Source organism: Sapajus apella, unplaced genomic scaffold (assembly GCF_009761245.1).
Source record: "Sapajus apella isolate SASKATOON/1434 unplaced genomic scaffold, GSC_monkey_1.0 scaffold24, whole genome shotgun sequence".
Lineage (NCBI taxonomy): Eukaryota > Metazoa > Chordata > Mammalia > Primates > Cebidae > Sapajus > Sapajus apella.
The window spans coordinates 5,212,453-5,226,970 of NW_022436964.1; positions in this window are offsets into that span (position 1 = coordinate 5,212,453).

Below are 14,518 nucleotides of genomic sequence, written 5' to 3' on the forward strand. Positions count from 1 at the left end.
ATCATCAATAGTTTAAGTAATTTCTGTTCCTGATCTGTAAGGTTTTCTTCAGAACCAAGCAGTTTCAAGCCAACATGTAATAACAACAATTACACTAGACCATTCCATTTCTTTCACTTCTCATCTTCTCACTTTACTTATATATACTCTACAATATCACATAGGAAAGAACTTACATTCTCCTCAAGACTTTTCTGTATTTCTTATAAAATTTTATTTATTTATTTATTTATTTATTTATTTATTTATTTGAGACAAGGTCTCACTCTGTCACTCAGGCTGGAGTGCAGTGATACAAATGTAGCTCAATGGAGCCTCGAACTCCTGGGGTCAAGTAAGCTTCCTGCTTCAGCTTCCCAAGTAGCTGGGACTACATACCCATGCTACCACACCTGGCTAATTTTTAAAAAATCTTTTTGTAGAGATGGAGTCTTGCTCTATTGCCTGGGCTTGTCTCAAATGCCAGTCCTCAAGTGATTCTCCTGCCTCAGCCATGCTGAGATACAAGAGTGAGCCACTGTGTCTGACCTTCCAATAAAATTTCAAAAGGACGAAATTCATGTAGTAAATTCTAAAAAAGTCTTGTGGTCAGACTTACCTGATCTTCTGCCAGGTTAAAATAATTTTTGTGAGTATATCTGATAACCTACTAAACCAAATAGTGAAAAAAAATTATAAAGAAGCAAATTCATCTGCATTGTCAATAGCTCTTCCCCTGAACTAAATTGACAATGAAGCATTTACATGACTATTATCCTGAACCACAGAGTATTTACTAGGTGTCAAACATTTGCTGGTAACTTCTTGGTACTGATCTACAAATCATATCTAATACATGGAGACTCTTATTTATCCAGATAGTAGTATAAGAACAGGCAGTCTAAACAAAGGAAGCAGCACATGACCTTGAGTAGGAGAAATCATGGCTAGAAAATATGTGAAATGTGGGCAGCATAGGCAGGAGGTCAGTTCATAAAGGGCTTCACAACCTCAGCCCCTTGGCCAAAATCCTAGGAAGAAACAGAAATCATTCAAATGGTTTCATAAAGATACTTTAAAGCAGTGATACTGACATATGATTAGGCAGTATTTAGGGGGCAAACAAGGGTTGTAATCCAGGAACCCAGAGCATAACAATATCAGGGAGCTTTCATCATCCCCTACCCTTGTCCCTAGGAGGAAGGAGAGGGAATAGAGCTATTAGAGTCCAGTGGTGGCCGGGCCTGTAGAGGGAAGGCTGTTCACATTGCTGGCAGAGAAGCAACACAGAAACAGAGGCAGCAAGACAGAAACACCTCTGGACTCTCTCCTACCACCCTGCCAATGTCTCCCAGCCAGGGCCGTTCTTTGAACATAGAGCAGAGCAGAGAAAGGAGGGGGAGGAAGATTGGTGAGCAGAAAATAACTAGCATAATACATTTTTTTATTTTATCCTAAGAAAAATAAGAAGCCTTTGAAAGATTTTAATCATAGGAGTTAAGTGGTGAAAGTGAGCGGTTTGGTCTTTTGGGCTATAGATTTTATGAGAAGACCACAGCATTTAAAGACACACATTTTTCCATACTGGCAGTTATTCACTGGGTTTAAAAAAAAATCTGAGATGCTTCCAGTCTGTTTCAAGTTTGAAAATGAATGGAAAACGAATATCAAGACTGAAGACAAATTTTTATACTACAGTAATAAACACAAATCATGCTATGAAAGTTCATAGGTGATTCACAAGTGCCTCGTTAGAGAATACCAATGAACTATGTCAATGATCATATGTGGAAGATGGGGGGTTTCATTTACGTTGCCTTTTAGAAGGAGTTAGTTTTGCAAGTTTTCATCAAAGGATTGTTATGGTTCAGATGTTTCCTGTTTTTGACAATGAAAGTTATAAAAGATACTCTTCTTTTTTTCTTTTTTTTCTGTGTTGGGTAGTGTTTCTAATATTTGTTGGAAGAAAAAAGCCATTTAGGTTCTATGGAGATAGGTTGATTTCCTGCTAGAGTTATTTTTTTTTTTGTGGCCATGTTTACATAAAATTGAGATCTGGGATCATTTTGAAAGAAATCCTAGACCATTTAGTAAGGAAAAAAAAAAAGAGAGAGAGAGAACAAATACATATATAAGGTGCATATTTGTAGAGTGGAAGAGCCATGAAGAATTCAGTTTTCTAAATCAGTGATTCTAGTATTTTTCTGCATGTCATATATAAGGTAGGATATTTTTGACACTGTTAATTCCCAAGGTACCCTAAAAACCAACTGAAACAAAATCTGAGTAAAACCCAGCGTATTAGTCCATTTTCACACTGCTGATAAAGACATACAAGAGACTGCAAAATTAATAAAGGAAAGACGTTTAATGGACTTACAGTTCCATATAGCTGGGGAGGCCTCACAATCATGGTGGAAGGCAAGGAGGAGCAAAGTCGTGTCTTACATGGATGGTGACAGGCAAGACTTGTGTAGGGAAACTCTCCCTTGTAAAACCATCAGATTTCGTGAGAGTTACTCACTATCATGAGAAAAGCATGGGAAAGATCCACTCCTATGATTCAGTTACCTCCCACTGCGTGCCTCCCACAACATGTGGGAATTGTGGGAGCTACAATTCAAGATGAGACTTGTGTGGGGACACAGCCAAACCATATCACCTAAGGATTTTTTTTAATGATTCTAATGTGCAGTCATGTTTGGTGACCACCAAAGATATAATTCAAGCCTTAAACCATATTTATTTTAAAGTTCCAGACAGTTAAAATACTGATGATGCATGCATATGTTTATCAAAGCACTATTCATAATAGCAAAGACATGACATCAGCCTAGTTGCCCATCGATGGTGGTACATATACACCATGGAATGCTATGCAGCCATGAGAAAGAGTGAAATCGTGTCCTTTGCAGCAATGGGGCTGCAGCTGGAGGCCATTATCTTAATTTTAAGTAAATTTAATGCAGAAGCAGAAAACCAAATGCTGGATGACCTCACTTATAAGTGGGAGCTAAACATTAGGTATAGATTGACATACAGATGGGAATAGTAGACACTGGAGACTCCAAAAGCTGAGGGAAAGGGAGGGAAACAAGAGTTGAAAAGCGACCTATTTCATATTATGTTCACTATCTGGGTGATGGGACCAACAGAAGCCTAAACCTCCGCACCATGCAACAAACTTGCACATATACCCCTGATTCTAAAGAAAATAAAAATAAAATAAAATGCTAGTGATGTCAGCCTAAAAAGTTTCCAGACCCCTTCACCTACAGTCTATCACTCTTAATATCCAGTTCCAAATTTAAATGCATAGAGATGGTTGAATTGATCTCAAAATACTGCCTCTGCATTGTGCAATGCCTCTGTGTGCATTTTTGGTAATAGACTTTATAAATAGCATATAATAAAAAATGCCCAATTTTAAATGTGTTAAAATTTTATTTTATTAACTTTGAGTGACTTCTGAAGTAACCTGAATACCTAGGCTGGGTGGGGTTGGATAATTGAGAGAGTTCAAGAAATATAATGATCATTATTTTTTATATACTATAGAAAATCATTGATCTGTGCTTTAAGTTCGGAGGTAATTGCAGTCTCTCAGTGATGGCTGCAATGAAATGTCAATAAACACTATCCTGAAATCAAACCAAATCCTGCACTTCAACATGATTGTCTTCAAACTTCTTTCTTGTCATCAAATACTCACCTGTGTCCTATGTTTTTGAGAGAGGATTTGTGTGAACTGTGCCCTGACTCATTCTAAAGCATTCCTCTGATTGGAGTTCTAGCTCAGTCTTTATTATACTGCTGTGTCTCTTTTGACTAACTAAGGACGAAACATTTAATCATACTCAACCTGAAATAAAAGTCAGTCTCTGGAAATTTCATGCTTACCCTTGTATCTCCATGCTTTCGCTATAATAACAACCCTACAGTTGGCCTGTACCATCACCGTGTGTTCTGTGTAAACTCCTGAGCCTTTTTTCTTTACAATTTACGCTGCTGCAACATTACAATTTTCATTGAAAAACTATTAAAGCAGAGTGGACTGAGTATAAGCAACCACTTTCACCCTAGTCTAAAGTCCGTCGAAATGAAACATTAACTGTTTTAAAAGATTTTATAATGTTACTGGAAAATAAAAAGGATTGCCTCTGATAAATGTAAAAGTTTGATGAATTTCTGAAGAATAGAAAGTTGATTGGAATGAAATAGGAACTGAAAGCTACATCCAATTGTAACAAAAATAGACAAAGAAATGGTATTGAAATCAGAGTGGTTTGGGGCAGGGGTCCCCAATCCATGGGCTGTGGACTGGTATTCCCCCACCTGTTAGGAACTGGGCCGCATAGCAACGCTGCATCTGTATTTACAGCAGCTCCCCATTGCTGGCATTACTGTCCTAGCTCTGCCTCCAGTCAAATCAACAGTGGTATTAGATTCTCACAGGAGCAGGAACCTTATTGTGAGCTGTGCATGCAAGGGATATAGGTGGCACTCCTTTATGAGAATCTAACGCCTGATGATCTGAGGTGGAACAGTTTTGTCTCAAAACCATCTAACTCCTGACCTCCCCCCGAACACCCTGGTCTGTGGAAAAATTGTCTTTCACAAAATGGGGGCACTGGTTGGGGGAATATTCAAGGTCAAAGTATACAGGTGATGATAATGAGGCCTTAGGTAATTATCAACTGAAGCTATTCCTTTCTTTGTACAAATGTTTTAAGAGGACAAATTAACTAACTTTCCTCCCAGAGGTATCAGTGAATGGAGCAATAAAGCCAGAGAATTCCAAATATATAAAAATCCAGAGAGAGATGGAGAGGGTGCCTTCAAAATTACAAAGCAGACTGTAGCACACCATGTTCCACAGTATTTCTCTCTCTCCAAAGAACAGGTTCTACAATGAAAACATGCATTCACAAAAAGGTAAACAGGAAATTTCCTGAAAAATACAAGCAGATAAACTAGGAATTAACAAATATCTGAGGAAAATCAAAACTACAAAAGAAAGAACCCCCATTCAAGAAGTACAAAACTAATGTGGAAAAATATTTAATAGAGCAAGCAGACTAAATTCTAATGAAATTATATGAATATGTTTATCATATCTATAAAAGTGCATTTTATGAAAAAATAACCTGAAGAACTTGTAAATAAAAATACTATACATTCAACAGGTGAGTTGAATGACAAAATGAACTAGGCCGAAGAGTAAATTAATGAGTTAGATGATCATGCAAATGATTTCACATAACAGTGTGAAAGGAAAGAAGTAATGGAAAATACAATGAAATAAAGAGTTGCCAAGAATAGATCCAGTACACCTAAAATCCATGTAATAGGAGCATCAGGAAAAGGAAACCTAGAGAACAGAGAAAAATATATAATCAATGAAATAGAAAATGTTAACACAGCAGAAGAAAGAAATATATTAAAAAGACTCAAACTTACCAACCTGGAGAATGAGTAAAATGTCACAGCTAAATATACCAATGTGTGATTCTTCTACAAGCCAAGACTAAAACAATACCACTCCTAAAATATTCTAGAAAAATATCACTTTTTGTAGCTTCCCTACAAAACAGAAAGAAGCATATTCACATCAGGCTTTTCCTTAACAACACTGCATACTGTTAGATAGTAAAACAAAAATGGCAAATGTCTAAGAAAAAAACTGTGTCTGAAAGATATTCGATTTCTGCATATTTTGAAAAGCTATATGTAATCTCCATTTCATTCAAGATATCAAAATTAAGTGATGGTGAATCAGCATTATGGAATATTACTCTATGGCTTGATAACAACACAGCAGTAAGCATTTGGGGCAGCTTCTTTCAAGACGATTCCCACTTAGAAGGCAAGCACAGCTTTTAATAAACTCGTAGGTCTAAGCCCAAAATGAAGCTCAGGTCCTGCCGAGGGGGAGGGTCCTTGTAAAAACTCATGCCTTTGGGTGATTCTGAGGGTAACGTTGAACCAGAAACAGACAGACCAAACAGGAAACAAAGTCCAAGTTCAAACAATTTTAAACCCTTTGGGATTTAGGTAGCCTGAGATTCTTAATGTCCCTAGAATAACTGCCAGTCAGAAATAAAGTGAAGCCTCATTAGAGGAAGAAAACATCATTCTAAGCCCCAGTTATTCCAGTGGTTTTTTCATATGCAAGCTTTGGCATTCTGATTAAATAAAAATGGGATATTCTGGAAACATCAATCAATCAATAACAAATAAGCAAATTTAAAGCACAACAATCAGACATACAAAAAGAAGTGACTAAAATCAAAGAAAAAATTCAGAAAATAAAACAGACCCATAGGGTCGTCAGATAATGAAGTTATAAAGCATGCACTCTAAAATAGCTATCATTAATATGTAAAAAAAATACAGGGCAAAAACACAAATTAGAAAATTTCATTAAAAATTAGATAACCTGAATCATTGAATATTTATTTAAGAAATGAATTTGTGGTAAAATCCTCCCAAATCTGTCAATATAAAAAACTCTAGGCTCCTTTAATACCTCATAGTTCTCTAGGGCAGAATTTGAGGCATAGTGGGCTAGATTGTCCACTCAGGGTCTGGCAAGTCTAAAACAAGGTGTTAGCCAGGCTGTGTTCTCACTGGAGCTCTGGATAGTCTCCAAATTCACATGGGGGTTGTGGCAAAATTCAGTTCCTTGTGGTTGTAGGGCTGAAGTGCTCATTTCCTCGCTGGCTTTCAGCCAGCGGTTACTTTCAGCATGCAGAAACTACTCACAGTGTTTTCCTCTTGGCCCTCTCCATCTTCACAGTCAGCAATGACAACAACAAAAAACCCTTGCACAGAATCCTTCTTGTTCTTTAAATCTCTTTCACCAGGAAGACTCTAGTTTCCATTAAAGGCATACTGGACTAGCCCTACCAAGAATAATCTGCCTACCTCCAAGTCAGATAATTTAAACTCTTAGTTACATCTGCAAAGTCCCTTCACAGCAACACCTAGATTTTGTTTGATGGCCTAACTGGGAGAAGGTCAGTGTACAGCAGGGATAGGAACCTTAGGGGCCATTACGGATCTCTGCCTACCCCACTCATTACCATTCTTTTCTAAGTAGTACATGTTTACTTTTTCAACACAATGGTTGTTTACTAATTTTTACTTAGCTTACAAATAAATATTATTTTAGTTTCTATTTTGTTTTCCAACTTTGTTATGTTAAAAAATCTGAATAATATCAATGGTTTTAGATTAGTTGTCCATTCACTTATGGCTTAACAGTCAAATTTTATAAAAATTCCCAAGATTGTACATTTTCTGTTTATGAATTATAGAGTTAGATGTCTCATATGGACAAAATATATGTGCAATAATATAGGTTTAATATAGCTTAAACGTTTAATATATTTAAACCTCAAATTGTTCAAGTATTTGATATCTATTTTGTCTATTAATAGGTTTCTTAAAAACCTATAATCTATCTTTTTTTAAGAAGAATGTGTTTGTTATAGCGATTTTTCTCTAGAATACTGTTAGTTGTTTTAATTATACTTTTAGGCTTTATTTTTGAGGGTATTGAAATTTACCATAGACATCATTTCTTTTATCAATATACAATGGTTTTTTTCTTTTGCTCTTAATACATTGTTTACTTTAGTGATATATTATCAGATATTATGATTCCCATATTAGTATATTTTTATTCTCTTTTAGCCAGAAACATGCTTCGTATCTTGGTTTTAAGTGTGTTTCTTGAGACACATTGTTGAACTGTATAATTTATCCAATAGGAGATTTTTTATTTTCCACATCTAGTTATTATTCATTCCTTCAGTTTCATTCTCTTCCCCCACCCTCCTCCCTCAATTCTTAATGCCCGTTGGATAGACTGAGTTTCCTTTGGCTTCTGTAAAAGTTATGCATTCTGTTTTTGTTCCATGTTTGTTCCCTATAGACTAATACTCAAACTCATATTTACCTTCTCTAATGGATTTATTACATCAATATTCATATCACTTTCAGAAGACAAGAAGTTCAGCATGTTTACGTAATCCTTTGTTTGCTAGCCTCTTCTACATTAACACCCTCATCTTGTGGATGTTTTCTAAACTTTTACTTCAGGGTTAAAATGGGTGGGCTTACCTTCTTTTTCCCTTCTTGTTGTTCAAGTGCTTTCCTCTTTGTTTAACAACATATACTTCCAAGATATTTAATCACTCTGACTTTCCATGCATTTTGTATCATTCTTGGCATATATTTCTGTTTGTGTTTGAATACATTATTTTAAAGTGGTTTTGTGTTGGCCTTTATGTAGACCGTTTCTAAATTCCTGCATGTATAATAGTATTTTTGTTATTTGCATCGTATTTGAATGATAAATTGATTGTAATAAAAGTTTAGGTAAAAAATTATTTTCCTTCCATACTACAAAACTATTACTGCAGCATTGTTGAAAAGTGTAATGTCAACTCAATTCTTATTTTGTGGATGATCCTCTCTTACACTCTGGATGGTTTTGGAATATCCTTACTGACTTTTCTAATCTTAAGGGTAGCCATATTGTGCCAAAGTATAGGTTTTTCCGTAGAGCTCCTGTTTGGCATCCACAATTTGAAGTCTTTCCATTTTCTTTAATTGTGTAGTCTTTATTTCCATTATTCCTTTAAATATTTTCTCCTTTTATTTTTATTTTTCTGCTTCTAGGAATTCATTAAAAAGGATGTTGGAACTTCTAGTTTTAGGTCTATAAATCCTAGTTTTATCATATGTGCTTTTTATCTCTTTCTTCTTTTTTATAGCTTCTGAGAAATCTTTCCAGTTAGATCAATTCTACTTAGAATTGATTCCAGTTAGATCAATGCTATTGCTTATCTTATCTATTATATTCCTTCTTTTAATACCTACATTTGCTAAAACTGAACTCTATGATTTCTTTTGTTATATATTGCTAATATTTTCCCTTTATTTGTATACTAATTTATCATAGGTTTTTTAAAGGCTTATTCTAAATTAAACAAGGAGGAGAAGCAAGAAATGAGCTGAAAGATGAGGTCTGTCTTTTCCAGTCTCTTTTCAGACTTCCTCATTCAGTCCCGTGTCACAGCCATCTCTCCTTCCACATCAGTTCAAGGTAGACTTGAAAATGTTTCCAAATAAAACACACAAGAAGTCAATGTTTAAATCATTGACTAAGTATGAGAAGATACTAACAATGTGCATATATAATGAATTACTATTCAGAATATTCAGAAAGTTCCAAGAAAATTGGGCCTTATTGGAAATTCGAACAAAAGATATGAACCAACAATTTTACTAAAACTAAATCAAAGGACAAGTGAAAATCTCCAATGATGTAGTGAAAAAAAAATGCTCATTTTTAGTATCAATCAAGGAAATAAAGATTTAAATAGCAACAAGACAGCATCTTTCACATTAAATTGGAATAAAAGGATGATAATATTTAATATTGGTAAGGCTGTTAGGAAATCTACATCTAGCATTCATGTTAATATTGCATTGGTAAAATTTTTTGGAGAAAAATTTGTCAATATTTGTTTGAATTTGTAATATGGATGGTTTGTTAACTCAGTGACTCTACAGCTAGGACTCTGTCTTATTATGATAATAACATCACATATGCACAAAGGTATATGTGCAATAATTATTCACTTTAACATTATTTAAAAGACAAAATTTGAAGAAAGAAATTAAGTGGCCATCAAAAAAATAGTTGTCAACATACAGTGATACCATTAATAATTTTATATGATTAAATATGTAAATATATATGTATTGAATGTAAGGATCTTCACAACATAAGTGTAAAAAGCAGGTTGCATAATATTTCAACTATAGTGACAATTACAGAAAACAACATATACACAGACATCCATATTTGAATTTATTTAGAAAAAAGATTGAAAATATTTATACAAACATTGAAACTGCCATGGTTCTTGAAGAGGGATGAAAGATAGGACAGCTATTGTAAAGAATTACTCTATTATGATGTCTCTGTGTCTCTTCATTCTTCTACAATTATATTTCTTTTATAATAAGAATATATTCATGTAGTTTTGGAGCAATTTACATCTTCCAAAACTGTTCAGAAGTTATCATTTTAAAATCTGCATATTAATTAGAATATCTGACTCTTATGATCTAAACTTTAATTGGAAGGTCTTACTTAATTTAATTCCAAACATTTGAATCATCTCACAATATGAAAAGACAGCAAAAATGGTAGTGAGAACTTTAAAGGAACAGATGTAAATTTTAATACAAAGTTGGTAAATAAACAAAATAAAAATTTTTTGTGTCTAACATCAATCCACATAAGAGTTATGCAACCATGTGTAAAACCAAGAATAAAATAAAATGAAAAGAATTTTGATATCTGGCAAATAAAATCATTGCTTATTTTTTTTCCCCAAATTGTCTTTTCTCTGTTTTATTCTTTGGAAGCAACATGTAGAACATTTTTATGGAAGAAAAATAATTAGATCCTCCATTTTTACACCATTCTTACCTCTGAAAGTTGGGTATGAGAATCAGGAAATTAAGTTGCATGGCCAACTTCAAACAGATGGTTATTAGTGAAGAACAAGAATTAGTCACAAATCTAATTAGCTCATAGATCCGGAAAAATCTACTATTTCTTCTACCTTCCAGTCATGCCAAGCAAGTTCTACCTTGATTTATCCTGTTTGATACTACTTTAAAACCTAATGATAGATTTTCTTTATTCAGTCAGATCTAGAAACTACCACAAATGTTCCTAATTTTGTCCCGTATTTTCATGTATGTTCCTTGTATTTTCTAGTCACAATTAAGCATGAATTGTCACTATGAACTCTATTTGCAGCTCATTATTCACATTGTCATTACATAGTTTCTTCTCCTCCCATGTATAGTCTAAAACATTTGCATTTTTCTGGTAAATTTCCTAGTTATTGTCACATTAGCAGTACTAAAGAGAGGAAGTTATGTACTCATTATATATTTTAGGGCATGTGTCACATCCCTTTGTCATTGGACTTTGAACTTGCCTTTGAGGTAAGCAAACCACAAGATAAAGAATGTGATAATGAAAACGTTGATCACAATATTTTTTGGAACTGATGAAAAGAGTAAAAGTTAAAAAAAATTAAAAATGTGTGGAAAACTTCTCAATTTATTATGTGTCATAGTTTTAACTTATAGAATACTTCAACAAAAGCAAGATATAGATAAATATAATGCACAACTGACCTTTTGATTGCTTTTTAATCTTCATAAATATAGATGTATAGTATTGTTGGGGTTCAGGGGTTCGGGGAGCCCTCAGTTCCCCTGGGAGGACATTTCTCCAGGTTCCCCAAGAATGGGAGAGGAGACCATGGCGCAGTGCACTCCTGAAAGTAAACACCGGACTCAAAAATGTTTGTAGAAAGTGATTTATTTAAGCAGAGAGGGAAAAAGGAGAAGGAAAGAGAAAGAAACAGCTAGCTGTCACACTGAGTGAGAGAAAGAAAAGCCGCTCTCACACTGAGTGAGAAAGGTTCCCAGAGGGGGAAAACCAGAGAAGGAAAGCCCCTCTCACACTGAATGAGAGAATCCAGAAAGGTGGAATACAGGAGAGGAAAGCAGCTTCCACACTGGGTGGAAGGGGACCCCAGAGGGGTAAAATCCAGGAGGTGAACAGAGCTCCCCCTGTGGGAGGGGATTCCAGAGAGCTGGAAATCCGGTGTGGGTGAAGGAGGAGGGGAATTTATCCTGGGAGAAATTCCCACCTCCCCCAGTTCCTGTGGCCAATGAAAGGAGTTCCTTTAAACTTCTGCTGGGGTGATTGACTCTTAGTTTCTTCCCACACTACGAAATTTAAACATAAACCATTAAATCTCTCAGATGGAGAGAGATGGGAGCAGGGCATGGCACTGGGAAGTTCTTGCCCTTAAAACTACGCACCCTTGTGGACCCGGAAAGAGAACACATTCCCTCAGTATGTATTTTTTATCTAGCTATAAAGAATACAGTAGCTCACAGAGGACAGAGAAGTATCTTTGCTGATAGGTAGGATCAGGGATTTGGAAGATTCATGCCAATTTCAAAGAGGAGATTTTCTGTGATGAAGAAGATTCTCTGAGTCAGTATTGTCAAGTCTTCAGTGACATGAGTGTTTGGGATTATATATGTGCTGATGGTAGAAAACCAAAATAAGAAGGTATTTGTGCTTTGCTGATGAAATAGGGGACCACTGTCATAATGTCCATGTAATATGCTTTTTATAAATAAATATAGTGTACTGATGTATCAATTCATTGTAATATACACTCTAGGACCTATTTATATTTGAAGACCCATACTCTGGAATTCCTATCACAAGGATTATCTAGCATTTGAAGAACACTAGTCAATAATCCATACATAGAGACTGCCATGTAAGATTTTCAAATATCATTAATGACATGTTTTGGTTTTATTTATTAATATAAGGAATACTTTTTCACTAGTAAAAAGAGTGTTCATAATATATTTGGCCAGAAAAACTATTCAGCCCCCAAAACCCTTGCCTAAGAAAGGTAGGAGAATGCTGCAGGCCTTTGCTCTGTTTGGACATTTCTAAAGAATGCTTGGGACTCACCCAACTAGATACTGGCTAAGACTGGGTTCTCAGAATTCTGCCTTTTACCCAAGAGTGAACCCTTCATAGTTGGTGTTTGTGAAAGGACCTGAAGACAGAATGCAGATGTCTGTACACTTACTAAAATGGGTTGTGCCTGCTTACTTGTAGTCTGGTCTAAGATTTGTTTTCAGTATAAAATACCGTCCAGAAAGACCTTAGGGCTTCCACATATCCGTAATCTCTTCTGTTAGTCACCAAAATATTTCAAGATTTCTGAAGGACCAAATTGACTTAGGTCAGTTCCTCTCACTCATATCTGGAGAAGAATGCAAAGATGTTCCAGAATCCCAGTTGTGAGGGCTTTAGGGTTTCATTATTGTTTTACTTTATCTTATTTTAAATTTGGTTTCATGATAAGACTAGCCTCACATGAACATAGGAAAGGTTAACTACTGAGTTGGTGATTCCATGGTAAAAAGAAGGTCCCCATGCCATAAAAATTTTAATGAATCAATTTTAAGGTTGATTCTTAAAATTCTATAGTAACAGCATCATGGCACTAGCTAATGGGGTTTCTTCTGTTTTATTGCCTTTATTATTATTGTTTTTAAGCAGGAAATTTTATTGCCAAGACATAGCAGTTTCTCTGACAGTTTATCATGATGTTTTGCTAGAAAATTATTTATCATTTGTAAGATATACTCTTTGCTCTTGGGAGAGCTGTGGTGTTCCACAGATGTGTGTACGTAAGTGTATATGTGTGTATTTTTGGCTGTCGCTACATTTGAAAACTATTTGAAATAATTAGTCAACAAAATAAAATAAATAAATAAATAGTCAATACTTAAAATTTGGGAACTTGCACATAAAATTTCAGATTTTCATTTTTACCTCAGAATCACTCATTATAACACTTTCATGCCTTTTATTTGCTTAAGCTTCCCACACCTCCCAGGTGGGCCTGCTAATTCTTCAAAATGAGATGCATCTAAAGCCACAATCTGTGCCCTAATTTTTCCCAAAAGAAGAAAGCCCACAGTGACTTCAACTAAGTTACCTGGCCATGTGGAACTGACCAGGATGCAAACATGTTCTACAGCAGAAGTTAACACATGGTTTCTCAGTTTCCACCCTGCCTGCTTCTTTTCTAATGTGATCCTGAAACTGAATGCTCCTAAATAAGTCTCCTCTAGCCCAGAAATAACTTCCCCAAATGTGTTAATTTTCTTTTTTTTTTCTTTTTTCTTTCATCTTAATTCAAATTAAATCAGCAGTTTGATGAACACTGTCAACAGAAGCTAGTTGGTGCCCCTACCTCCTTTCTATAGTAGAATACAAACCCAAAACAAAATAGTGCATTGGTACCAGGAAAGTCATCTTCAAAAACATAAAATTAGATCTTTCTCACTTCCTGGAACTCATAATTTTTAAAGCCTAGTGCCTACCATTGGGAGTTGGTTGGAAATAAGGTTATGAGGTCAGAGAGAGGTAATGACCAGCCGGAGGGTAGAGGACACAGTTGTGGAGGGGTTCATCAACTATTGTAAAAATTTGCCTTTTATGCAAACTTAAAGTTTTTGAGCAAAACACAGCATGATCACTATGAGTGTTATGTTGGGAATAGAAAAGCAGGCCTAGATGAAACAGCCAGAAAGCTAGAGTAGAAGACAATTGGCTTTAGGAAAAGAGAGGAGAGCACTGGTTGAGGCTCTCAGGGACCATTCGTCACCCAGAAGGTGCTTCCAGAATGTGACTGTTCCTAAGAGGGAAAGCAGTGTATAATGTGCTTTTTGCCTGTCCTTCTTTATCTCTCTGAGTTTCAGTCAGGGATCCCCAGGGCTCAGTCCTTCAACCACTTCTCTTATTTTTCTATATCCACTTTCTTGATTATCTCTTAATCTCATGACCTTCAATGCCATTTCTACATTGTGCATCTGCAGATTAGAACTC